The following is a 26,883-nucleotide window of genomic DNA, read 5'->3' on the forward strand; positions in this document are numbered from 1 at the left end:
TGTTCCATTGATCTATGTGTTTGTTTGAGGGCCAGTACCATACTGTTTTGATGACTACAGCTTTATAATAGAGCTTTATGTTTGGTATCATGACGCCTCCAGCTTTGCTTTTCGTTCTTAGGGTTGGTTTGGCTATTCAGAGTCTTCTGTGGTTCCAGACAAATTTCAGGATTGTTTATTCTAGCTCTGTGAAAAATGCTGGTGGTATTTTGAGGGAGATTGCAATAAAAGTGTAGCTTGCTTTGGGTAGTAGAGACATTTTAACAGTATTTATTATTCCAATTCATTAGCATGGAATGCTTTTGTATATCTCTGTGTCCTCTTCAATTTCTTTCATAAGTGTTCTATAGTTTTCAGAATACAGATCTTTTTACTTGTTTGATTAGGTTTATTTCTAGGTATCTTATTGTTTGGTGTATAATTACAAATGTGATCAATTCCTTGATTTCTTTTTCTGCTGCTCTATTAATGGTGTATAGAAATGCAACAGATTTCTGTACATTGATTTTATGTCCTGCAACTTTGCTGAATTCATGTATAAGTTCTAGTAATTTTTTGGTGGAGTCCTTTGGGTTTTCTACAGTAGTATCATGTTGTCTGCAAACAGTGAAAATTTAACTTTTTCCTTGCCAGTTTGGATGCCTTTTACTTCTTTTTGCTGTCTGATTGCTGAGGCTAAGACTTCCTAGCACTATGTTAAATAGTAACGGTGAGAGTGGACATCCTTGTCTTATTCCGGAACATTAAGGAAGAGTTCTCAGGTGGGGATATTAGCTGTGGTCTTTTGTGTATGGCCTTTATGATGTTGAGGTATGTTCCATCTATACGTACTTTGTTGAAGGTTTTTATCAAGAAAGGATGCTATATTTTGTCAAATGCTTCTTCCTACATCTATTGAAAGGACCATATGGTTCTTATCCTTTCTTTAATTAATATAGTGTATCACTTCGATTTGTGAATATTGAACCACCCCTGCAGCCCAGGAATAAATCCCATTTGATTGTGGTGATTTTAATGTACTGTTGGATTCGATTTGCTTGTATTTTGTTGAGAATGTTTACATCTATGTTTATCAGGCATACTGGTCTCCATTTCTCCTTTTTACTGGGGTCATTGTCTGGTTTTGGAATTAAGATAATGCTGGCCTCATAGAATGAGTCTGGAAGTTTTCCTTCCTTTTCTATTTTTTAGGAACAGATTGAGAAGAATATTCTTTAAATATCTGGTAGTCCTCAGAGCACAGAGGTCAGTTTTCAACAACATAAGGAAAATATGGGACAACGATCGGTGGGTACGTGCAGGTGGGCCGCAAAGGTCAGGTTGATCATTGTCTAGGGTCAATCACAGGCAGGGTCTTGCTGGTTCATGACAGTCTTTACTGATTGAGTGGGTAGTTTCTTTTCTGGGGATGCTTTGCCCACAGGGTCTTTTGCCTGAGTTAAGAGATAAGCTGAAAAGAAGAAGATAATGAATTAGAACGTATAGACTGAGGTCAAAATAGAAGTAGCTGAGGTCCTTTTTCATCATAAATAGTAGTTGCTTTTCCTCCCCCGATCAGGGTACTTCTGTGGCTTTTTGATCTGCCTCCTTAGCTAGGGCGGCTTAACCAGGAGGCATATTAGAATCACCATGATGAACTTTTTCTAAAGCTTCACTTGAAACCTCCTTGTTGGTGGAAACTGTACTTCTGTGTCAAAGACCACTCAAGTTATTAAACCATAATAAAATGTCTGAACACCTTGCGCTACAGAATTTCTTCTTGCTTCTGAGAGATCAATATTTTGTTCTCTTCAGGCTTTCATCTACTTTACTCAAAGCCCACCTATTTAAGAGTTGATTTCATTTAAAAGCACCCTCACAAAAATAATGGAATAATGTTTAAGCAGGTATCTGGGCATCATGACCCAGTCAGGTTGACACATGAAATCAATCATCACATTTACAGTAAAAATCACTTGGGATTCAAAAAATTTTTAAAGATTTTATTTATTTATTCAGGAAAGACACACAGAGAGAGAGAGACAGGACATAGGCAGATGGAGAAGCAGACTCCCCAAGGGGAACCCAATACAGGATTTGATCCCAGGACCCCAGGATCAAACATGCCCAGAGCAGAAGGCAGACACTCAGCCACAGAGCCACCTAGGCATCCCTGGAATTCAGATTTTTAAGAAATAAAATAAAGAAATAAATGCCTGACAAAATTCCCCTGGAACCTATCTGGTCCTGGACTTTGGTTTGTTGGGAAAAGAAAGATCATTTTAAAACCAGCAAGGTAGCAAAAACAATCTCAAAATGAAGAACTGTTGTCTTGTGAAAGGATGTTTGAAAGAATTTAATCAAAACTTCCAAGAGCAACAATACCTTGAGTGTAGAGGAAATACTTAATTTGAGTTTTCAAACCCATTTTCCCCTTAAACATAGCAACTATATTAACTTTTGGGGTGGGGGACATTCTCATGAAGTTTCCAGGGTATATTCAGGAACACTAGGCTTATAAAATCCTGTTTGGTTAAGCCGTTCTAAATTGAGTTTACTGTTACCAAAAGCCAAACATAATCCTCAAAGATATATAATATCTCTTTCACTTGAGACGATGAATTTTAGTTTGATGATGCACTTATTTAGAACCATAATTATTTAGAGAAGCCAAAATGCAATGGAAACCGAAGATATATATAGATATAGATACAGAAATGGATGTGGATATCTATATCATCATCTTGATAGATATTTTTAAAATATCTATCTATAGATATCTACATCTAGATAGATATATATCTTAAAAAATATGTCTGCGTATTTCTAAATTCTGAGCCTCTATTCTCATCTTTAAAAAAGTGATAATACTACCTATCTTAAAGAGTTTCTGCAAAAATTACATGTGATAATGCATGCAAAACATTTTGCACAGTGCTTAGATGTAACTGTTCAATATATGATAGCTATTATTGTTGTTGTTAGCCACTATTACACAAGAATACAGGTTTTGGAGCAAACTGTGTATTAAAAGGTAATCCAATCATGAAATGGGCAAAAGACATGAAGAGAAATCTCACATAGAAAGACATAGACATGGCCAACATGCACATGAGAAAATGCTCTGCATCACTTGCCATCAGGGAAATACAAATCAAAACCACAATGAGATCCCACCTCACACCAGTGAGAATGGGGAAAATTAACAAGGCAGGAAACCACAAATGTTGGAGAGGATGCGGAGAAAAGGGGGACCCTCTTACACCGTTGGTGGGAATGTGAACCGGTGCAGCCACTCTGGAAAACTGTGTGGAGGTTCCTCAAAGAGTTAAAAATAGAGCTACCCTACGACCCAGCAATTGCACTGTTGGGGATTTACCCCAAAGATACAGATGCAATGAAACGCCGGGACACCTGCACCCCGATGTTTATAGCAGCAATGGCCACAATAGCCAAACTGTGGGAGGAGCCTCGGTGTCCAACGAAAGATGAATGGATAAAGCAGCTGTGGTCTATGTATACAAGGGAATATTCCTCAGCCATTAGAAATGACAAATACCCACCATTTGCTTCAACGTGGATGGAACTGGAGGGTATTATGCTGAGTGAAGTAAGTCAATCGGAGAAGGACAAACATTATATGTTCTCATTCATTTGGGGAATATAAATAATAGTGAAAGGGAATAGAAGAGAAGGGAGAAGAAAGGTGTGGGAAATATCAGAAAGGGAGACAGAACATAAAGACTCCTAACTCTGGGAAACGAACTAGGGGTGGAGGAAGGGGAGGAGGGCGGGGGGTGGGGGTCAATGGGTGACGGGCACTGAGGGGGGACTTGATGGGATGAGCACTGGGTGTTATTCTGTATGTTGGCAAATTGAACACCAATAAAAAATAAATTTACCATAAAAAATTTTTTAAAAAACGGTAATGAAATTTACCCATTTGTAAGTACTCTTCAATGGCAGAGATTTAATACTATCCTTGATAAAAAAAAAGTTTATGAAATATTATCTAACAGAAATGTAGACAGTTAGCTTCCCTTTAATTATATTAGATCCACATTTTCCTTATTTTTGACATTTTAGCAAACCCATGACAACCGCTATCTCTTATCCCTCCAAAACTCTAAGCAGAAAAGTCTAATAAACCAGCAGTCCTCATCAAAAAATAACAAAGACTATCTAATCCTGACATGCTTACCCTGATCCAAAATTCAGGAAGTCCATAAGAATATAAAACTGTGAGCAAAATTTTCTGTGGAGGTTTATTTAGATGAGTCTACAATTCTCAGACATTAAGAACCACTGATTCTGTCCCACTGTAATTTTATAATTGAAGGATCAAGACAAAAGAACTGAGTGACCTGCTCAAGGTCACATGCTAAGCTAGCAATAGAACTGTGAGTAGAACTGAAGATCCTTGTCACTGGTCCTTGATAACCTGGACAGAGATCCTGTGACCTGAGGCAGAGAATGGTCAAGGAAAGCATGGCGGATCCCAATAGAAACAGGCCTTGTCAAAGTTGCTGGACAGCATAGTTGCTGGACAGCAATGTCCTTCTCCATTTCCGTGTCCAGGAATGGTCAACACTAGTCCGGATTTCAATTCCACCACTCATTGGTTGACTGAATGAGGGCATGTCACTTAACCTATATGAGCCCCTGTTGCCGCACCTATAATACAGACGTAAGAATTGCTCATAGTCAAGATTTGGTGAGGAATCAAGGAGATAATATGTATATAGCCACTAGAACGATGCTTGGAAAATAATAAATGGAAGTTATTACTGTGGCTGTTTTACCCTATCTTCCTTTACTATAAAGTCTCTTTTGCCCGAGCCAATTCAGTTCCTCCAAATCCTTAAAAATCAGGATTTAAGAAGAATAGTTCCTTCTATTTTTTCCCCCTATTAACATCCAATCCATGGATATAATTCAATGAACATTTGCACAAAAATGTTTAAAGACTGAAACTCTCTTGAAGATCTCCTTTGAACTCACAAGCAAAGCCCCAAACCAGAGCATGGAGCCCAGTGACAGAGCTTTAGCTCTAGCAGTCTTGTGGGAGAGAAATTCATTTTCCTATTTTGCGATGGATGAGAGGATTCCTAAGTCTCCCTCCCCTTCCCACACCTGTGGGTGGATCCCTTCTCCTCCTACTGGTTAAGGGACTATGTGCTCAGGGACCAGTGGAAAAGAAGCAGAGTATCCCTGGCCAAAAGCCTTTTCCTGAAACCCCCCAGGAAAGCAGGAAGCATCTGAGCCCGGCTGATGAAGTCCACGCAACAGCAGATGTGACTCACGTACCTGAATCCGCCTCAGCCTAAATGATTCATTACCGCAGTAAAACAGCAATTCCCTCCACTGACACCAAATACCATAGCTATTTGCTCATTGGAAAATATTACCATCTCAAAGAAATAGCAGATGATTTGTCCTCCATATGCTTGACATCTCTGCTCAGTTTGTCTGCAAACTAAGATCTCTGCTAGTTTTACAATTCCAATCGCATTTATTTTAGTCTTCTTTTTTTGCAAATTGATTTTATCTGCCTTTTCTTATTCAAATATGACTGACTGCCGGTATGGGGACAGAACTGAAAAATGCATTTCGTACTCTCCCTTTGGTTTCAGTGTGTATCTTATCTGATGCGCAGGTATTCATGGTAATTCAATGAACAATATGCAAAAGCCACATGAATTATACAACAGTTCCTAAAAATGAGCTAGTAGCAGATTATCAGCTCCTTTTTTTTACAAAAATTCTTATTATGTATGCAGTGTGTTCTTACTGACATTAATCCGCCTCAATTCATGGGGCACAAGTTGATACAACCTTGTAACATATGGTTTTAGGCCTTTATTGATAACTTACCTTTTGCTGATGCTTTTTGAATTTAACTAGAGTCAGGAGATAAGGGGCAGAGGGAAGAGATGGGGGTTGCTAAGAACTCATTCTGGATAAGGTATGGACAGAACTAAAGTGCCGTAGTTGGATACAAATCCTCATGTTTATCCCTCGAGCATTAAACTGTTTGATTTCCTGTCTATCCAGGGTTGATTAGTGTTGGGAGTCTTTGGGGGAAGAACTCAAAATCCAGCCTCAAATGCCTGGGTTACTTGTACTAGTGCTGCACTAGCACTGCAGCCCTCATGAAAAAAAAATGAGCCTTATGCTCCTCCTCTGGGTAGAAAAGTTCAAAAAGTACTGGTGAGAGGAAACCCCGGGATTGGCATTACTCAAAAGTGTTTTCTACCTTTGAAAGAGAGATTGGGATCGCACTGATTACGGCCCTCAGAATGAATTATCTGCTGCTTATCACTTTTTTAGGAACCTGATATATTGGGTATTTTAAATAACAAGCACATTCGCATAACGACCCATCAGACACATAATATACATGTACACTAATTTTCTCATTAAAGTACCATCACTAGGAAAGGAAAGCACGATCTACTGGAACAAACAAATGCTCTGTCTGGCAATCTCTTAACCAGACGTGATAAGCGATGCTCACAGCTCACAGCCCTGAGTCACTGCAATTCCACTACTTTCTTAAGTTTAAAGGTGGCCAGGACTTTATAAGGTTTGAAAAGAAAATAAATCACCTCTGCTGGGTATTTCCTTACCTCTCTATAATGCCTTCCACCTAGGGTAAGTTTCCTGCAGGGGAAGAGCCATCCCTAATTCTCATACTGCAAATACCTCCCAAGCCCTCCCATGCCAACCTGGGTCCCCACTGTGAGCCATGTCAACAGCTTCCTACATCTCAACCTATAAAAGGGATTCATGTTTCCCAGGCCCCTTAACTAAATCCTTTACCTCTCTCCTCCTCCCTCCCCTTCACTGCCACACTCCAGTGATGCGAAATCCAAATAGTTGTGCCATTTTATGCCTTGGTGCCCATGCATGTGTCCCCTGCTCCCCTAATGCCTTTCCCAGGAAGGTCCATGCATTTCTCTAAAAGTCCTTTTTAAGTGGTGCCTGGGTGGTTCAGTCAGTTAAGCGTCTGCCTTTGGCTCAGGTCATGATCCTGGAGTCCCGGGATGGAGTCCCACATTGAGCTCCCTGCTCAGCCAAAAGCCTGCTTCTCCCTCTCCCTCCTGAGCCTCCCTCTGCTCCTCCCTCTGCTCCTTCCCTCTCTCTCTCTCTCTCTCTCTCTCTCAAATAAATAAACAAAAATCTTTTTTTAAAAGTCCTTTTTTAAAAAAATTTATTTAAGTAATTTCTACATCCAGTGTGGGGCTTGGACTCGTGACCTCAAGATAAAGAGTCATGTGATCTCCTGGGAACTGCAGCTGAAGCATCCTCTTCCCTGTGAAGACTCACTTTCCCTCCATATACTTGCCCTCTGGCTCAGCAGAGCCAGGCCCACCTCTTTTTTGTGCCACCACCGTACTTGGGGTGGTGTCTTCATCCCATGGCACATCACAAACATCGTAAGAGAAACTGCTGTCTCCCCATATTCATGTCCCCCTTTTCTTTCTGCACAAATAAGACTTGTGGAACTCCAAAGAAGAGGAAAAACGTGTTATGGGGTGAATAAATGAGGATCAAATGATATGAAGAGTGAATCAATGAAGTGCAAGAAATGAAGGGGTGAATGTGAATGACAGAGATTAAGGAAATATTTTCCACATTTGGGATGAAATTAATTCTATTCCTCTACTCAGTAATTAACCTTCCTTTTATTCCCAGATGTGGCTTACTTCATGGTAGCATATAACAAATGTTCCTTCTTCTTTTAGCAAATGTTTTCTTTAAAATATAAAGGAGGTAATTTGCGCCCGATTTCTTTCCTTAGAATTTCTGCTGCAGCATCTGAAGAAAGATTATCCTTTGCTTTGCTGTCTTGTTAGTGTTAGGTTTTAAGTGTTAAACTTCTTTCAGGAGATACATTGTGGAAGTCTTCCTCGTTGGTCTCTTTTCTGAAATGCTTTAGTTTTTGTCTTATAATGACAATGAATTTGTCTGTGACATTGTTTGGGATTGCCATTTTCTGGGAGGTTTTTAAATCTCCTCCTCTAACTTTTAGGGTTAGCAGTCTATTCTGATTTTAGGCCCTTCCTTGAATCAAGCTTGAGAGCTTTTCTTATCCTAGGAATTCATCAAATGTATAGAGGCTTTCAAATTTATTAACAAGTAGTGAGTATGAACATATAGAAAAATCAGTCTTAAAATTTTTAATTTCCTGGCTATTTACAGTGACAGTCTGTGATGATGCTCTGTGATGAGTATTTGTATTTTCTCATTCATTTTATCTTCTTTCCATTCTGGCCACAATGATAATCTTTTAGTCGAGTCCTTGTACTGGTTGTTCCAGTTGCCCCTTCACCTACTGAGTTCTTTTACTTCCTTCAATAACCCTTTCTTCACATGTTTTAATAAACTCTCTAATTAGTTCAATTCCCATTATTTTGCACTGTAATATCACATGAGTTAAAATATTACTTTCAGTTGCGTTTTTATCTAATTAATTATGTCTTCCCAACAGATACTAGTAGAGTCTATCCTGTATCTGGTTTCTAAACTTTACATACCAACACCAAACTAGTTCTTGTTCCTTTTCTAGGCGACTTTCTTTTTTTTTTTTCTGGAAGAGTGACAATAGCAATATTCTTTATCATTACAGATTTAAATTTTTAGTAATATGTATTTAAAAGTCATTGACATTTCGTAATTTTGATAGGAAGACCATGAAGCATTTTATATCTGCATGCAGTTATTTTTTTTCTTCTAATTAAAACAAATATCTTTCATTTTATCTTTAAATATTTTTCTATTCCTTTGGTCTTATCTCTGTGTATGGAAGACAAATTAGCTACACAGTATTTCTAGTGTCTGCCACTGCTATTATGTTCTCTTTTAATGATTTCCACACTGCAGGAGTGGTTCTCAATTTCAACTTCTGAGTTAATAATTAATTACATTTTCTACAGCATCACTTCTGATTTTTTTGCTGTTTCAAGGTGGATTCTAACTCTGCCATTTTATTAGTGCTTCCTTCAGAATCCTTGCTTATATAACACATCTTCTCTTGGGACACCTGGGTGGCTCAGTGTTTAGTGCTTGCCATCAGCCCAGGGCCTGAACCTGGAGTCTCAGGATCGAGTCCCACATCGGGCTCCCTGAATAGAGCCTGCTTCTCCCTCTGCCTGTGTCTCTGCCTCTCTCTCTGTGTCTCTCATGAATAAATAAATAAAATCTTAAAAAAAAAAAACACATCTCTTAACAGCTCACCTAATCATCCCTTTTTCTAAATGGCCATGCTGTCTTGTCCTCTTTTATACTGTCAATCAATTAATAAATATTTTTCTGGATCTTTGATAATGTACAGAGGTATATTATTTTATCCTGAGTCTTCTGAAATGTATACTTTTCCTATAGACCCAATGGCTACACATGAAAACCTAACTCATTCTTTATGAGGGCCTCATAATATTCCATAGTATGGATGTGCCATATTTTAATCTCTTAAATTATCTTACTAATGCATTTCAGGTTATTTGTAGGGTTTGTTTGGTCGGCTGGTTTGGTTCGTCTTTCCTCCCCCCCGCCCTTTCAAACAATGATGCAATTTCCAGAAGTGGGGAAATACCACAAGCAATGGACAATACCATCTGGTGCCCCACATCACTGCCAGGACTCAACCCTATCTAAACTTTTCATTTGGCTATTTTGATAGCTTAAAAGTGGCTTCACATTGTTTGCTTCTGACTCACAACAAGCTTAAACATCTTTTCATGTGCTTATTGGTGTTTTACATTTTCTCTCTTATAAATTGTGTGTTCATATTATTTTATTTTTTTCTTAGACATTTGTAGGACTTACCTGGACATTAGAAATACTAGCTTCTTGTCTGTTATAAAATTTGCAAAAACTTTCTTTAGTCTGCAAATTATCTTAGTTCTTGTTTATTTTTCCATTAGGAAAAATTTTATTTATATGTAGTCAGATCTGCCAATCTTTAGTTCTGGGTTTCCCACCTCATTCAGAATATGTCTCCCACTCTAAAGTTATATAAACATTTCCCTAAAGTTTTTAATGGTTTTATTGTTTTAATTTTTGCACTTGGTTCTTTAAATGATCTGGAATGGTATTTTAAATAAGCTATGAGGGGGACACCTGGGTGGCTCAGTGGTTGGGCGTCTGCCTTCAGCTCAGAGCGTGATCATGGAGTCTCAGGATCGAGTCCCACATGGGGCTCCCCGCAGGGAGCCTGCTTCTCCCTCTGCCTGTGTCTCTGCCTCTCTGTGTGTGTCTCTCATGAATAAACAAACAAACAAACAAACAAACAAACAAGCTATGAAGTAGAAATCCAACATTGTTCTTCCAGATAGGTATTTAATTATTTATCACCGCTTATTATGTGAACTATCACTTTATCACTGAATTCAAAAGGCATCCTTATTATATATTAAGGCCTCCTCATGTTTAGTTCTATTTCCAGACTCTCTTTTCTGTTCCAATGATCTATACTTCTGTTCTTCTCCCACTCTCATACCATTTTGATTTTAGGAAATTATACAAAGAATTACGTGTTCTATTCTGCACACTTATCCTGTCATGTGAACTTTAAAATGTTTTATTACAGTTTGAAAAAAAAATGAGATTCTGAATGAAATTGCATCAACCATGTGTAATTTGAGAATAATTTATTATTTTACATATTTACTTTTCCTATCTGAGAGTCTCCCTAAGATTTCTTTTCTTGAGAGCCAAAAATATTTTAAAAATATATTATTACAGCAAACATATTGTTTTGTAACTTGCTTTTTTTCATTAAATAACATATTATTTTTTTTAAAGATTTTTATTTATTGATTCATGAGAAACACAGAGAGACAGAGAGAGAGAGAGACAGAGACACCAGCAGAGGGAGAAGCAGACTCCATGCAGGGAGCCCGACGTGGGACTTGATCCTGGGTGTCCAGGATCACGCCCTGGGCTAAAAGCAGTGCTAAACCGCTGAGCCACCTGGGCTGCCCTAAACAACATATAATTAATACTTTTTATGCCTGTGAATACTTTTAAACAATTATGTGGGCTTCGGGGTATTAAAGTACCATAAATCACGATATGATATAAAAGACTACTGAATCTCTAAATTTTCATTTTGTTATTATAACTAGCATTACATTTTCTTCTTATTATTATTAGCTAACTGTATATTGAACTACTCTACAGATAAATTTCTACTTACATCTATGATTTATTTTCATAACAGCAAGCAATTTATGTCCCACACAGAAGACACGAAAAGTACAGAAAATCTCAATGGAATAAAAAATGTCCAAAGTTAGTTGTGAATCTACCTTCTACAGATAATTGCATAATGAGGATTTGTTATATGTCTTTTTAGTATTTTCTTCTTTCCCTCTCTCTCCCTTTCTTCTCATATATGTGTGTAAAGTTATAAAAATAGTGTCAAACTGCATACATAGCTTCTTTTTTCTTACCAATATACTGTGAATGTATCAAATCCTTTTTCCATTTGATTTTTATGTCTGTTTTAATGTTCATATCTTACATGCTTCTTTAGCCCCAACTGTCCCCTCACACTTCTGGCTCCTCTCAGTCCCAGCCGCTGCATTGGTGGGTCTATGGAAACCAACCAGCCGCATGCTTACTGTCTCTGGTTTCCCCTCACCATTTCCAAACCTGATGAAGCACACCCAGCATGCAGAGTGTGGCATCCATCCTGAGTGAAGAAAGAGCCAGGAATAGAACCCAGAAGTTCAGAGAATTTAACTCCTTGAGGGGTAAACTTTGACTAGGAGTAAACAGACTGATTAAGGTCAAAGGATAAATTCTAGTCTCAAGTCTGAAGGCAAATCATGGCCAGTGCTGCAGCATCACTTTGCATTAGCTGCTTATCCTTCTTTGCTTCACTCCTCTGTGCTCTACGCTTGCTGCCCTGGAAGTACACCTTCCAATATTCCAATAAGGATTAGCATGTTAACTTGATCTCAGGATCTCTTTGCTATGGACTCCAGGCTGTGTCTGCATAGTATCTGATATCACAAGGGCATTATAACTTAGTAATTAACTTCCCATTGATAAGCATTTACAGATTTTCAAATATTCCTTGTTACAAAGAAGGGCTCATATAACTATCTTTACACAAATATATTTACATGTATCTTTGATTATTTTCTTAGGATAAAGTCATATATGTCGAAACGCTGGAAAGTGGTATAAGACATCTTTAAGGGTAAAAAAACTTTTTAATCGATCACATTGAAGTCGTCTACCTCTAGATTGTATGAGTCACCAAAGAAATTAGGTGGGAATTGCTGCATATACAATTTGAAATGGGAATCTTTTTTCAGTTTAATATGTTAAAACTCAGAAACTATACAGGATAAGGAGTCAGCTCTGAGGATGGTATTTTTAAGCCTCTGTCTCATTAAGAAACAAGTAATGAGTTGTAATGTCTGTAAGAGTCTCCAATATGTTCAGTGGGGTTTCTTCATTTTCCAGATAGCTCATATCTTATGTCCACAGGAATACTTTCTTCTTCCTTCAGTAATCTGGTTTTTTTAAGCATGTAGTTTTTGCTGATGTCTTTGTTTCATTTGTATCTCCGAGTTCCTTTGGAATACTTTCAGAAAACAATAACAGCAGATAGGTTTTGCTTCTTTCCAGTATACTCAGAAAAATCTTAGATGCTACCCTACCTAATTAATGGAAATATCTGTATGGTATTACAGTTCACTATTTCTCTATAGTCCATTCCAAGAGAGCACAGAGTGACTACAAGGGTCCAAGAAGTTACATGTGCTCCTGGCACTGTCCATGATAAAGTAAATAATATACCTGTGCTATTTGGTGCCATTTTGTTATGTGTTTTCTCAGATGATAGTCACTAAAAGTATCACTCTGCCAGGAGGGTATGTGAAGTTTGGGAAGTTAGAGTGTTCTTATATTTGAAAATGAGAAGCCATTGCTCCAACTCTAGCCCTTTGTTATGTGTTTGCAGGATTTCAAATTCTACCTGTGACCAACATCGTGCATATTATACAACGAGGAGGACATTTTTAAAACTTTTTTGATCAGAATATCTGTTTTAGCTCAGTATCCAAAACTGGAAAAGATCTGCTTCAAAGCACCAGACTAGTGTGTATCTATATTGTGTACTCCAAGTACCACTTTTTGGCCATAAGTCGGGCTCCAAAGTCTAAATGCTTGTGTTCAAATTCTGGCTCTACCACTATGTGACTTTGACAAATCGCCTAGCATTGCTACTTTTTTCATCTTCTCTTCATTAAAACTGGAAAATAGCCATATCTATTTCATTGGATTATTGAGAGAATTGAATATGTTGATACATATGACCAAGAAGAGTAGCGGCAGCAAGCATGCATAGAGTAAAATGAAATAACAGCAAAAATAAAAATAAGTTTTTATTTAATCACTTTATACCTCATATCATATTGACTACCTGGATAACAGCCAACTTAAATGATGTGACTTTGTACTTCCTCCCATATTTCAAAAGAGACTTCTATGTAAAGAAATGAAGAGGAAAAGAATTAATATTACTTCAATATCTAATATGTTCTGAACACCCTTCTATTATGTTAGAGTCTCCCTAAGCCTTGTTAATTTAGAATGTTCCATATAGTACCACATTATCACAACCTAATTATTAAAATGCACCCATATTCCTTATTACTTCACTTTTGGCATTTAAAAAATTGGAAAGACTTTTGTAATTGTGGTCTTCAAATCCTTCTAAATTTTAATTTTTCAGTTTTTAAATTTATAGCTTGAAAAAAAATATTTTATATCTCAAACATCTTAAAAGGCCCTTACAAATCTTACAGGTTGTAGGTACCCTACCCATAGTATCTAATAGATGATCCGGCCCCCTTTTACACATCACATCTTTATCATCAAAATAAGAGTCTCTGTTTTGTGGATGAGAGCTGAGGAATCTTCTGCGATGTCATCTTGGAAGAGCATTAAAACCAGAGCTGCCCAAGATCAAAAGCACTCTACTCCATATTCTGTGGCATCTAGAATTCCCACCTCTCTCAGCTTCCAGTGGGTTCCTTGAAGTAAACATACAGACTTTAGGGTTCCTCCTCCCCAAGACTGCAGTAGTATGAATCAGAACTCTCCAATTCTACAGCTTTTCTGGCAGAAAGCCCAGATTTCTGGAGCTTCATTTGCTCTCTTGTCAGGCTGCCCATCAAGAATTAAAGCCCCGTGACTTCATGTGGCTGAGACCCCAGAGTCTTAACATTTCATTTTATCTATAGTTTAAGCACCCTTTTGTTTCTGTTCTTATCAGTTAGACGTGTGTTTTTTGTCTTGTCCTTTAAGTTTAAATCCCTTTTCTTTCTTGGTATCTTTTCCAGCGACTGGCAAGCCTGGCAGTGAGAAATAGCCTCCTCTCTGAGCGGTTTGAGACAAATTCTGAAATCCGAGTCTATGGCTCGGAAATTGTACAGATAAAAGTCATGTGTTATCAGTATCAAAATACATCCTGGTGAAATGTGTGTCACCTACATTTTGGTTCTCTGCCAACTTTTTCTGATATACTAAAACTATTTCTCTCAGCTCCATAAAAGTTTTAATCTGGAAAGAATATTTGTTATATGCAGACAGAGGCTATGGGTGACCCACAAATTCATAGATACAACTTAATCTTAGCTATCAGAAATGTCAGGTAGGTCTAGGCATATAATAACAACTAGTGTTTAATCACAGATTTTATAACACCACATATAATTCAAAGTATTTTGCACGTATTAATTCATTTGTTCCTCTCAACAAACCTAGGAAATCTAATCCCAGTGGTAGAGAGGAAACTGAGGCACAGAGGGATGAAGTAGGTCACCTAAAGTCACAAAGCTAGTAAATGGTAAAGCAGAAACTTGGACCCAGGAAGTCCAGCACCGCACCCACAGCCTTAACCACTGTCTCATCCAGGAGAAGGGGATCTTAATGGAGGAAGGACCTATGTGAAAGAGATGCTGATATGATGATGAAGAGGAAAATAGAAGAAAGCATTTTTTTGTGCTGTCACCCAAGTCTATGGACGCACTTACGAGCCTATAGCAAAAGCTATAGAAACCTTTTCCTAGAGGACTCAGTGTCACTTTGGGGACAAATCGTTGTGTTTAAAGGCAGACACTGATACAGAAGGAGATATGCCTCTACTTAGTGACAAAAAACAATGACTTTTGGTGGCATATGGAGCACTAGAACAAATAAATCCTTTATAGAGATGATGGTATTTTTTTAAAATATTGCATTAAAAATATCTGCAATGGCAGATATATTGCAAATGTATCATTAGACATGCTCAAGTGACTCCTCAGAGAAAGCATCAAATTTGGGGGTCAGAGCAAGAGAAGAAATATAAGTATCCCGTTCTATAGAGACTATAGTTGCCAGGCTGACGTGAATACAATGTATCCCATGACTTCAACAGGAGAGGTCATGTGGGCCTGAGCCAGGACTTTTAGATTATTATTTCTATGTAAACCATCCATAAACAAATGCTTGGGAAAACTCAGAACACTAATAAATAGATTCAATTCTATCATACAGGTAGGAATAATTTTACCAGGAGAAATTTTATATATACATATATATATAATTATATATTAATCAAATGATATAACATGAGCACACAACATAAAAAAGAAACTAAATAAAGACTTAGAAATAAGGATCATAGGCTATGTTCATATGTTTCCATTTTTTGTTATTGTTTATACCTCTAATAAGTACTATATAGATAAATATGGATGTAAAAAGTCTCAACAAAATAACTACCAAGATGAATTCAACAGCACAATAAAAGAACCGTACACCATGATCAGTACAATTCATCCCTGGAATACAAGGATAGTTCAACATAAGTAAATCAATAAATGTGATACACCGTATTAATAGAATGAAAGATAAAAATCATCTGATAGTCTCAATAGATACAGGAAAAGTTTGACAAAATCAACATACTTTCAAGATAAAATCTCTCAACAAATTAAGTATGAAGGAACATACCTCAATATATTAAAGTCATATATGACAAGCCCACAGCAAACATCATTCTCAACAGTGAAAAGTTGAAAGCTTTCTCTCTAAGATCAAGAATAAGAAAAGATGTTCATTCTTACCAGTCCTTATTTAACATGGTACTAGGAACTCTAGCCAGAGCAGTTACACACACACAAAGAAAAGAAATCAAAGCCATCCAAATAAATAAATAAATAAATAAATAAATAAAGCCATCCAAATCAGAAAAGAAGTAAAATTGTCTCTTATATATAGAAAACATAAACTTATAAGATAGAAAACCTTGGGGCACCTTGATGGCTTAATCAGTTAAGCTTCCTGAAACTCATGGTTTCAGTTCAGGTCATGACCTCTGGGTCATGCAACTGAACCCCTTGTCCAGCTCATGTGCTCAGCATGTAGTCCACTTGTCCCTCTCCCTTCTCTCTCTCCTCCTCTCCCTCTCCCTCGGCCACTCCCTCCTGCTGATCCTGGCTCTCTCTCTCTCTCTTTCTTTCTCTCTCATAAATAAATAAATAAATAAATAAATAAATAAATAAATAAATAAATAAAATCTTTCTTTAAAAAAGGGAAAGCCCTGAAGACTCCACCAAGAAATTGTTAGAACTAATATATTCAGTAGTTTCTGGATACCAAATCAACATACAAAAATCAGTTATGTATCTATACACTAGCAGTGAACTAACTGAAAAAAGAAATAAGGAAAAGAATCCTCTTTACAATAGTATCAAAACAACAAAATAGTTAGGAATAAATTTAACCAAGGAAGTAAAAGAATTATACACTGAAAACTGTAAGACACTGATTTAAAAAATTGAGAAAGACATAAATACACAACACGATAGCAGGTATTCATGAATTGGAAGAATTAACATTATTAAAACGTCCACATTACCCAGAGCAATCTACAGATTCAGTGTAATTCCTATCAAGATTCTAATGGCATTGTCTACATAAAAAAAGAAAAATCTTAAAATCCATATGGAACCACAAAGACTGAATATCCAAAGCAATCTTGAGAAAAAAGTATAAAGCTGGAAGCATCATTCTTCATGATTTCAAACTATATTACAAAGCTATAGTAATCAAAATGATACTAGCATAAAAACAAGCCATATACCAATGAAACAGAATAGAGAGCCCATATATATATATATATATATATATATATATATATATATATATAACTAATATTTAATAAGGGAGTCAAGAATACTCAATAGGGAAAAAATAATATTCCCAATAAATGGTGTTGGGAAAACTGCATATTTACATGCAAAAAAATAAATAAATAATACTGGATCCCTATATTATACAACTCACTTAAACAAACTCAAAATAAGTTAAAGATATAAATGTAAGACCTGAAACCATAGAGTATCTAGAAGAAAACAGAGGAAAAGCTCCTTGACATTGGTTTTGTGCATTAGCACAGTAGCACAAGACATTGGCAATGATTTTATGGATGTAACACCGAAAGCACAGGAAACAAATGCAAAAGTAAACATATGGACTGCATCAAACTAAACTTCTGCATAGCAAAGGAAACCATCGAGAAAATAAAAAGGCAACCTGTGGAATGGGAAAAATATTTGCAAATAATGTACCTGATAAGAGCTTACATATAAAGAACCTATTCAACTTCATAAGATAATAACAATAAAATTCAATTAAATAGTGGGCCGAGAACCTGAACATACACTTTCCAAAAAAGACATACAAATGGTCAATAACTACATGAAAAGGTCCTAAACATCACCAAGCATCATGGAAATGCAAATCAAAACCTTGATATCACCTCACACATGTTAGAATGGCTATTATCCAACAGACAAGAAACAATAAATGTTGGTAATTATATGGATAAAGGGGAACCCTTGAGCACTATTAGTGGGAACATAAACTGGTATAGTTGGTACAGAAAAGAGCATGGAGGCAACTCAAAAAATTAAAAATAGAACTATCACATGATCTATCAATTCCACTTCTTGGTATGTATCTTCAGGAAATGAAATCACAGTCTTAAAGAGATATCTATACCCCTCATTCTCATTGTTGCATTATTTCCAATAGCTAAGACATGGAAAAAACTTAAATGTCTATTTGTTAGATGAAGGAATTTAAAAATGTGGTATATAGAGATACATATCTATACACAATGAAATCTTATTCAGCCATAAAGAAAGAAAGGAAACCCTGTCATTTACAAAACATGGATGGATCTTGAAGGCATTCTGCTGAGTAAAATAATTCAGAGAAAGACAAATACTATGTGATCTCACTTACATTTAAAATCTTAAAAAACCCAACTCATAGAAACAGAGAGCAGATTGGTTGTTTCAGGTGTGAGATAATGGGGAAATGGTTGAGGATGGTCAAAAAGCACAAATTTTCAGTTATAAGATAAACAAGTTATGTAGCTCTAATGTGCAATATGGTGATTTCATTTAATATAATACTTCACCTTCACACTTGAAAATTAGATCTAAAATTTCTTATTGTCTTCCCTCAAAAAGTGGTAATTATGTGAGGCAATGGATGTGATTATTACAATAATTCACAATATGTATGTTATCCAATATTCACACCACACATATTAAACTTACATAATGTTAAGCCAATTAAGTCTTAATAAAGCTGAAAAATCTTTAGAGAAAATGGAAAGGCAAGCTACAGAAATAATAGAAAATGTTTATAAACCATGTATCTCATAAAGCGTTAATATCCAAAACACATAAGGAACTCATAATAACCAAACGGTAAAATAAAAAATAAATTACCATGGTTAAAACATGGGTAACAGATTTGAAGAGACATTTATTCAAAGAAGAAAAATAAATGGGCAACAGGTATTTGAAGATGCTGAACATCACCAACCAAAAAGGAAGTGCAAATCAAAATCACAAGGAGATAATACTTCATACTTGTTAAGATGGCTATTTAAAAAAAAATCTAAAATAACAACTAGTGGTAAGGATATGGAGAAACTGGAACCCTTGTATAAATTGCAGTTGCTATGAAAAAGGGTACAAGGGCTCTTCAAAAAATTAAAAATAGAACTACCATGTGATCCAGCAATTCCATCCTAGGTATAGCTACAAGAACTCAGAATAGGATGTGGAAGAAATATCTACACTCCCATGTTTTTTTGCAGCATTATTCACAATGGCCAAGCTATGAAAACAACCTAAATGCGCATTGATGAATAATGGCTTAGCATACATTGGAATATTATCCAGCCTTTAAAAACAGAAGAAAATCCTGTATGAGACAACATGGATTAATCTGGAGGACCATATGTTAAATGAAATAAGCCAGCCACAGAAGGCCAAATACTGTATGTTTCCACTTACATGAATTATGTAAAATAATCAAATTCATAAAAGCAGACAGTAGAATGGTGGTTGCCAGGAACAGGGGGAGGGGTAAAGGGTGACCTGTTTTTGATAGGTACAGTCTCAGTTATGCAAAATTATAAGGTGAAGAGCTTCTAGAGGTCTTCTATATAACACAGTACACTTAAAAAATTTGTTAAGAGGAGAGATCACATGTTAAGGGTTCTTATCACAGAAACAAAAACTAAAACACTGGGACAAGGAAATTTGAAGATGATAAATATAGTGATTACCTTGACTGTGGTGATGCTTTGTGTGTGTATACACATATCCAAACTCACAAAACTATTTTATGTTGAATATGTGTGGGGTTTTTGGTATGTACATTAACATCAATAAAGTTGCTAAATAGATTGAAAAATAAATTTCCCAGAAAGAGACTAATAAAATGGATAATCTGTATCAACACTTGTCAAAAGAAAATATGATGAGATACAAAAGTGTATGCAAATTCAGATAGAGCACATAATTCTGGAATAAGAGAATGATCTAAAAGCTGGCTGCCAATAAATTTAAATATTTAAAATATGCCATGAAATAAACAAAGTCCTTGAAAATATAATCTCAAAAATTGACACAAGAAGCACTAGAAAACAGAAGCCCCGAAACCATTAAAGAAATTAAAACAGTATTTTAAAATAGCATATCTAGATAGTTCTACAGGGCAATTCCTACTATTTACAGAACATATAACACTGATTTTTTTTCTTGTATTCATTTAACACATAATGCTTACCAAGTTCTGAGTATTTTGAGTCCTTTCCATATAGCATTTTCATATAGCCTTTATTTACTTCATAACAATCCTATAAGGTAGGTATTATAATTATCCATAATTTATAGGTGGAAAGATTTAGACACAGAGAAATTAAGCAATTTTCTAAAGCTCATACAATTATCCAGTGACATAGATAGGTACAAAACCAGGTAACCTAGCTCTAAAGACTGAGCTCTCAACCACCACACTACTGTTTCTTTGCTAAGAAAATCATCAAACTGTATATACAGATATAAAAAAGTACAGCATAGAATTTTTTTTTAAGATTTTATTTATTTATTCATGAGAGACCCAGGCAGAGGGAGAAGCAGGCTCCTCATAGGGAGCCCGATGTGGGACTTGATCCCGGAACCCTGGGATCACAACCTGAGCCGAAGGCTGATGCTCAACCACAGAGCCACCCGGGCGTCCCGCATAAAATTATCTATATTAGTAAAACATTGGTTACAAGCTACATTGGCAATCATAGAACGATTAAATTATGATCAATCACTATGTAACCGTTTGAAATTTTTTAAGAGAGTGCTTAAAGAAATGTAAAACACATGTCAAAGAAAGGAATCAAGATAGAAATTTTAAAATCTGAGTTATTTATATCAATTTAATTCATATACCTATGTGTATAAATATTTAAAAGGGAGGAAGAATATTTGCCAGCATGCTAAAAGAATTACCTTTGGAGGGTAGAAATATTAAATTTTATGATTTTCTTATTTCTCTTTTCCTGAAATTTTCCAAGTATTATCTACACATTTTTTGAATTAAGGGTAGTCTATGGAAATTTTCTTAATGCTTTGTACTAGATAAAAAGGACTTCACATTCTTTTCATCAATCTGAAGTACCCAGTTTAGCATTCATTCTATAATAAATATAGAATTAAGAACATTGTTGTTTTATTAACCACGATCTGGAAATGGGTATGTTATTTATTTTATTCATTCTAGTTTTAAACAATAAATAAACTCAAAATAGTCAAATAAATGAACGATATATTTTTAAAATTACATTCCCCTGCTAGTAACATCAATTCCAATGAACAGAAAACTTGGAGATATATAGTGTTAAGTTCACAGACACTACTCCTCATTAAAGAACCTCTTAGTCTTGTCAATAAAATAAATTAAGTAAATGAGATTAGCTGGCTGAACAAATATGGATCTGTGACATTTAGACACCATCATTCCAAATTATAGATGTAGGAAGAATTAGGGAAATAGATAATCAGCATCAGAACACCACAGCGACAATCACTGTGGGCAAAATCCACTAATGGATGAGAAACGTTAAAGATAAATAGGATATGTGCATGGAAAAGTACCTCCCCAAAAGTATTTATTAATAACGGGGTGGTTTTAACATATATCCACCAATTATTTGATAGTCTCTCAAGAAAACAGAGCTTATAGTCTCCTTTCTTTGAGTGTGAATTTATTGGGAACTTTGTGACTGCTTCTAATAAACAGAGTATGGAGAGGGAAAAAGAATTACTGAGATAGAGAAAACCAGCATATGCCATGTTAACCAAGCCGCATAATAAACTATGTTGTTGAGGATTTTTTTAAAGATTTTATTTATTTATTTATTTATTTATTTATTTATTTATTTATTTATTTGAGAGAGAGAGACAGAGCACGTGAGTCAGGGGGGAAGCAGAGGGAGAGGGACAAGCAGACTGTGCACAGAGCCTGATGTAATGCTTGATCCTCATGACCCTGAGATCATGACCTACCTGAGCAGAAATCAGGAGTTAGACGCTTAACCCACTGAGCCATCCAGGTGCCCCAAGCCATGCTGACATCATATATCCTTTGATATGATAGGTTGAAAAGGGTACATAATCTCTGAGGCATTTTTGCCCTATTCCATAACCCCAGCCTCATCATGAAAAAGATATCAGATAAACCCATGTGGACAATCGTTCTACAGGATACTCGACCAGAATTATACAGCAGGGTCAAGCTAATGAAAAACAAGGAAAAGACCCAGGAAGTGTTATAGATTGTGGAAAACCAAAGGCACAATGCAACTCTGTGTCCTGGGTTGGATCCTGATCAGCTATAGCACATTTGTGGAAAAACTGGTGAAATCTAAGTAAGCCCGTAGTTTAGTTGATAGCATTGTTCTGATGCTAATTTCTTAGTTTTGAAAAATGTACCATGGTTATGTAGGATGTTAACATTAGAGCAAGCTGGTGAAGTTTTCGTTACATAAGAGTTTTACATAACTTTTTACATAAGAGTTTTTAAAAAAAAAATATCCTTTAGCAATATAGAATATACTCCACATTTAAATAACTGATACCTTTACTCATCAGGCCAGAAACCTGGACCCAGGGACAACTTCAACTGTTTTGTCTCTAGATTCCAGTGGATTCTATCTTTGAAGTTAAATAAGAAAATCCTCAACTTTTCTGTGTTAACTGCTATCATCCCAAATTAATTCTCCATAATTCCTTGCCAAAATTACTACAGTAGTCTTCTTCTAGTTCTCCGTATTCTCACTTGCCCTCCTCCCCAATCCATTCTCCATATAACACTTGGTATATTCTTTATAAAGCACAAATCTGTGATGCCATAAATCTACTTAAAGCACTTCAGGTAGCCCACCATTGCTTTTAGGATGGGGTTCATTGTCTGTTGCATAATCTATGAGTGAGACTTTGCCTAAGCCTGACTTCTTCTCCGTTTCACGTCGGACCACTCTCCCTCCTTCGTAAAGCTCCTGACCACACCCTCTTCCTACCAACTTGCACAAAACTCATTCCTGACTTCGACGCTTTTCTATGCTAACCCCTGTACCCGAATGCTCCTCTGTTATCCTCCTCACTTTCCTTGCCTGGCTAACTCCATATCCCCCATGCCTATGCTTAAATATCACTTCATCAAAGAGGTCTTCAATGACAACCCTCCCCCCAATTCCTGACCTCCTACACTAGGTGATGGCCACCTACTACTAAACACCAGCCAGCTATGATTTCACAGACAAATCCCTTAAATTTTCTCTGCCTCAGTTTCTTAATCTCTAAAACAGAAACCTCAAAAAGTTGGCCAAACAGTAGTAACATGTATTGATCATTTAGGATACCCTAGGTGTGTGATTCAATCTCACAAGAGCCCTATCGGATAGGCACTGGATACCTGCCTCTCAAACTGAAGCCCAGCTCCCTCTTTCGTGTGATGTGAAGCACGTCTGAATGAGCCTCACTTGACTTACATCGCCTCGGACACCTGCACCTGAATCTCATAAATGCATGTTAACACTCATGACCTTTCAGGGCCAAATTTGACAGGTGACATAGAAACGTGGGAGAGTTCTTCTTGAGCAACTGAACATCATCATGTGTTCACTATTTCACACTGGCTACAGAGAGTGGACCTGTGAGTTAAAATTTTCAGTTTTCTTTATTTTCTGGAATATTATATTACTCCCTGTCCCACCTTACTGTGTGGCCAGCTCACCCGACGTCTTCTCCAAGGTTTCCTATCCTATTTCACTGTGAAATGTAGAACTGCTCCCTCGGTGTCACCCTGATAACCATCACAGGTGCTGTCCTAACGACCTGTAATTTCTCTCAGCTCTGCTCCAAAACTTTACCTAACTCTCCACTGGCTTTTTCCTTCCCCTTTGTATCCTCATTTATAAACAGACACTGATCTCTGGTCTTGTACATCCACCACTTCTTGCCCACTTTTGCATTTCTTTACATTCTGTTGACACGAATCTCTTGCCTTGCCCCATTTGGTCCCCTCTCTCTGTTAGTCTTTCTTGATGAACTTTGTCATGGGCCGGTCTATGTGCCACAAGTCTATGTGTTCCCCTGCATTTTCCAGCCTCTCTGGCAGTTAGGCCGTGGCAATAGGATTAGTTCTGGCTTATGGGGGAAAGGATGTGTGTGATTTCCATGCTAAGATGATGTTTCTCCTCGTGCTCACTTGTTTTCTCTCTCTCTCTCTCTCTCTCTCTCTCTCTCTCTCCCTCCCTATCTCCTTCTCTCTCTCTCTCTCCCTTTCTCCCTCCTTCTCTCTTTCTCTCCTCTTATTCTTATTTTACCTCCAGCTCCAGATCCATCTCTCTTTTCTAGCTCCAGAAATCTTGGACGCCAAGTATTTCACACTGCATATTACAAAATGGACAAGAACCACCAGAACCATATAAGATTTTGAGTAGGAAAAAAAAAAGAATCTAGGGACTCAGGGAATTGAACATCGGCCTTTGGCTCAGGGCGTGATCCCAGAGTTCCGGCATCAAGTCCCACATCGGGCTCCCCGCAGGGAGCCTGTTTCTCCCTCTGCCTGTGTCTCTGCCTCACTCTCTGTGTCTCTCATGAAAAAATAAATTTTTAAAAAAGAAAAATCTACATATGTCAAGTCAGAGAGACTTTTATGTTTGTCTGTTGCATCAGAAATTATTAATTACATCAACTGGAATAAAGCATTCCCTTCTTTTGCTCTAAAATATTGTAACAAAGGTTTGTTCTCTAGACCCAAACTATCTCATGTTTCTCAAAAGGAACCACCTTCTCCTGGTTGCTTTTTAGCATACTTCCTATTCAGCCTAAACTACTCCCTTCATTTTATCTTTCATTTTTACCAGCATTATAATTGATCATCGGAGAAGCGAGTCCCTCTTGAGCTATGCTGTCTTTGCCAGGTTCTCTACAGAACAGTAACCCACATTTAGTGTTTTATCAGGAGGAGAAATCCCAGAGCCGCAAGATTAAGGGAAAGGGGAGTGAGGCAGAAAAGTAGGGGCAACCACAGTCCACTTCTCAGCCATGTAAAGCATCTCTAGAGATGCTGTATGGAACCAGTGTCCAGGGGAACAACCTGGAATATGAAGGGTACAGAATTTATCTTCCAGCTTGTTTCTGTCCCCCATCTCTCACTGGTCAAAGTTTGCCCCATATTTTGTGCTTGTGTAAACTGCCTCCTGTAGGCAGTCTTTGGGAAAGCCAGTTCTCATGCCCCAGTGTTCAGTGTTTTATCTAAGACCAAAGGTGATGGAAGGTACCATATCTTCTGTGGGTCTGGTCAGTTTTTTTGAGGCACTGAAGCTGATGTGATCCCTGCCATGAAGAGACTGTGCTAGAGCCTATTTCTCACCCAATAAGACAACTAGTGGTATTAGGAGATGAGGAAACTAGAGCAGTGGTGGCCAAGGACATCCATCTAACAACAAAAGGACTCAAGGGACAGGTAGGGCTGAGCAGGTATGGTAGAGGAAAATAAACTAGGTTTGGTGCAAACGGCATAACTCTTGGGTCCCAACTGATGTGTCAGATACTTTCTCAACTATTTATTGGTCCCTAGATGTAAGGGTTGCCAAAACCTCAAAAAGCTACAGAGGCCCTTGTTATATATAAAAACCCAAATACCAATTGACAGGAAGATCAAGTTGAAAAATTATAAATGACCAGTGGGAAAAAAAATAAAGTGCTGCCATGTAACTAAAACCTTTTAAAACCTATTTTATTCCTATGCTCATTCGTCCTTTACTGGAAACAAAACACAAGAGCCACAAAGCCAGCTGGAAAAGCTCTTCTCAAAATATATATCCTCAATGGTATGCAATTCAGCAATCTTTTGCATAAATACAAAATCTCCAATGCAAATATAGGATCATTTCAATTACCTCCTGGAGCTGGCTAACAGTTATCAACAACTTAGACATGACATTTCATTCAAAACTATTGCAGGCCATGAGTGTCAATGAGCAGAAAAGAACCAGCCAGAGACTCAGGAAGCCCCAGAGACTCAGGAAGCTCACAATTATGCCAACAACTCCAGACTGCAGCTGAAATGCCCTTAATGACGGTGTATTTTTAAACCATCTCTACCCGGATGGCAGAGACAGAGGAAGAGACAATCAGCCTGAACAATTCATTCAGCTGCCACTGTGGGCCACGTCACGTGCTTCTCTGTAGACTAGTGAAGTGAATTGAATGAGACATGGGGTTTACTGTTCAGACTCCTGATTTAAAAATAGAAGAAAAGGCCGAGGCCCCTGATGGCCTCCCACTCTCACCCAGCAGGGTGGTGATTAGCTGTGCTTTCTCTGAGCCATTCCCTCTTAATATCTTTATTGGCCATTTTCCATATCCGTGTCTGGAGCCTTGTTATGATATAATGCTTGCATGGAGTATATGAGTTATTGCAAGGTCTGCAGCTGTATGAGCTCAGGGCTGTACAGGGCACACAGTATGACTTTAGATGTGAAAGGCATCTAGACACCTGATAGACCAGAAGCTTCTAGGAGTGTGGGTCTGCTGATATTCCACTCCAGCTTTGGGACCTCTGACAACACAAGATGTCTGTGTTCTCAGGGCATTTTCTAAAGACATAAAGAAAAAAAAGGTGCTAACTGGTCCCTGCCAAACTTGGGCTGGGAAGCAGATGCTTAGGTCCAGGGTGTCTTCCCTCTCCTGGGAATGTTGATTCAAAAATCAGTTGTCTGCCTAAAACTAGAATGTGGTGAACACTTCCTATTGTAGTATAAGTTTGGTTATCAGGAATAAAAAAAGAAAAAAGGCATCTGTGAGGGAATGAATTTATGTGACCTTGGACATGTTGCTTAGTGTCTCTGTGGCCCAGTTTTAGTAACTGTAAAACAGGTTTAGTAATAATCCCCACCTTATGAGATTGTTATTAGTATAAGTGAGTTATTATCTAGAGTATCTGCATGTACAAAGTGCCATG

The 26,883-nt window shown here is 37.2% G+C and overlaps 1 long non-coding RNA gene across 5 annotated transcripts in view; it reads right to left on the reverse strand.

The window, feature by feature from the left end:
- Positions 1-1,109: 1,109 nt before the first annotated feature.
- LOC102151911 overlaps positions 1,110-26,883 on the reverse strand; it is a 125,225-nt gene continuing 99,451 nt past the window's right edge. For 3 of the 5 annotated variants that reach the window (XR_005373333.1, XR_005373332.1, XR_005373325.1), the window contains one exon: positions 1,110-1,450. This is a non-coding gene — a long non-coding RNA (uncharacterized LOC102151911). The remainder of the gene's footprint in view (positions 1,451-26,883) is intronic. The other 2 variants (XR_005373339.1, XR_005373316.1) reach the window with 2 other exon arrangements.

Source organism: Canis lupus, chromosome 18, assembly GCF_011100685.1.
Source record: "Canis lupus familiaris isolate Mischka breed German Shepherd chromosome 18, alternate assembly UU_Cfam_GSD_1.0, whole genome shotgun sequence".
NCBI lineage: Eukaryota > Metazoa > Chordata > Mammalia > Carnivora > Canidae > Canis > Canis lupus.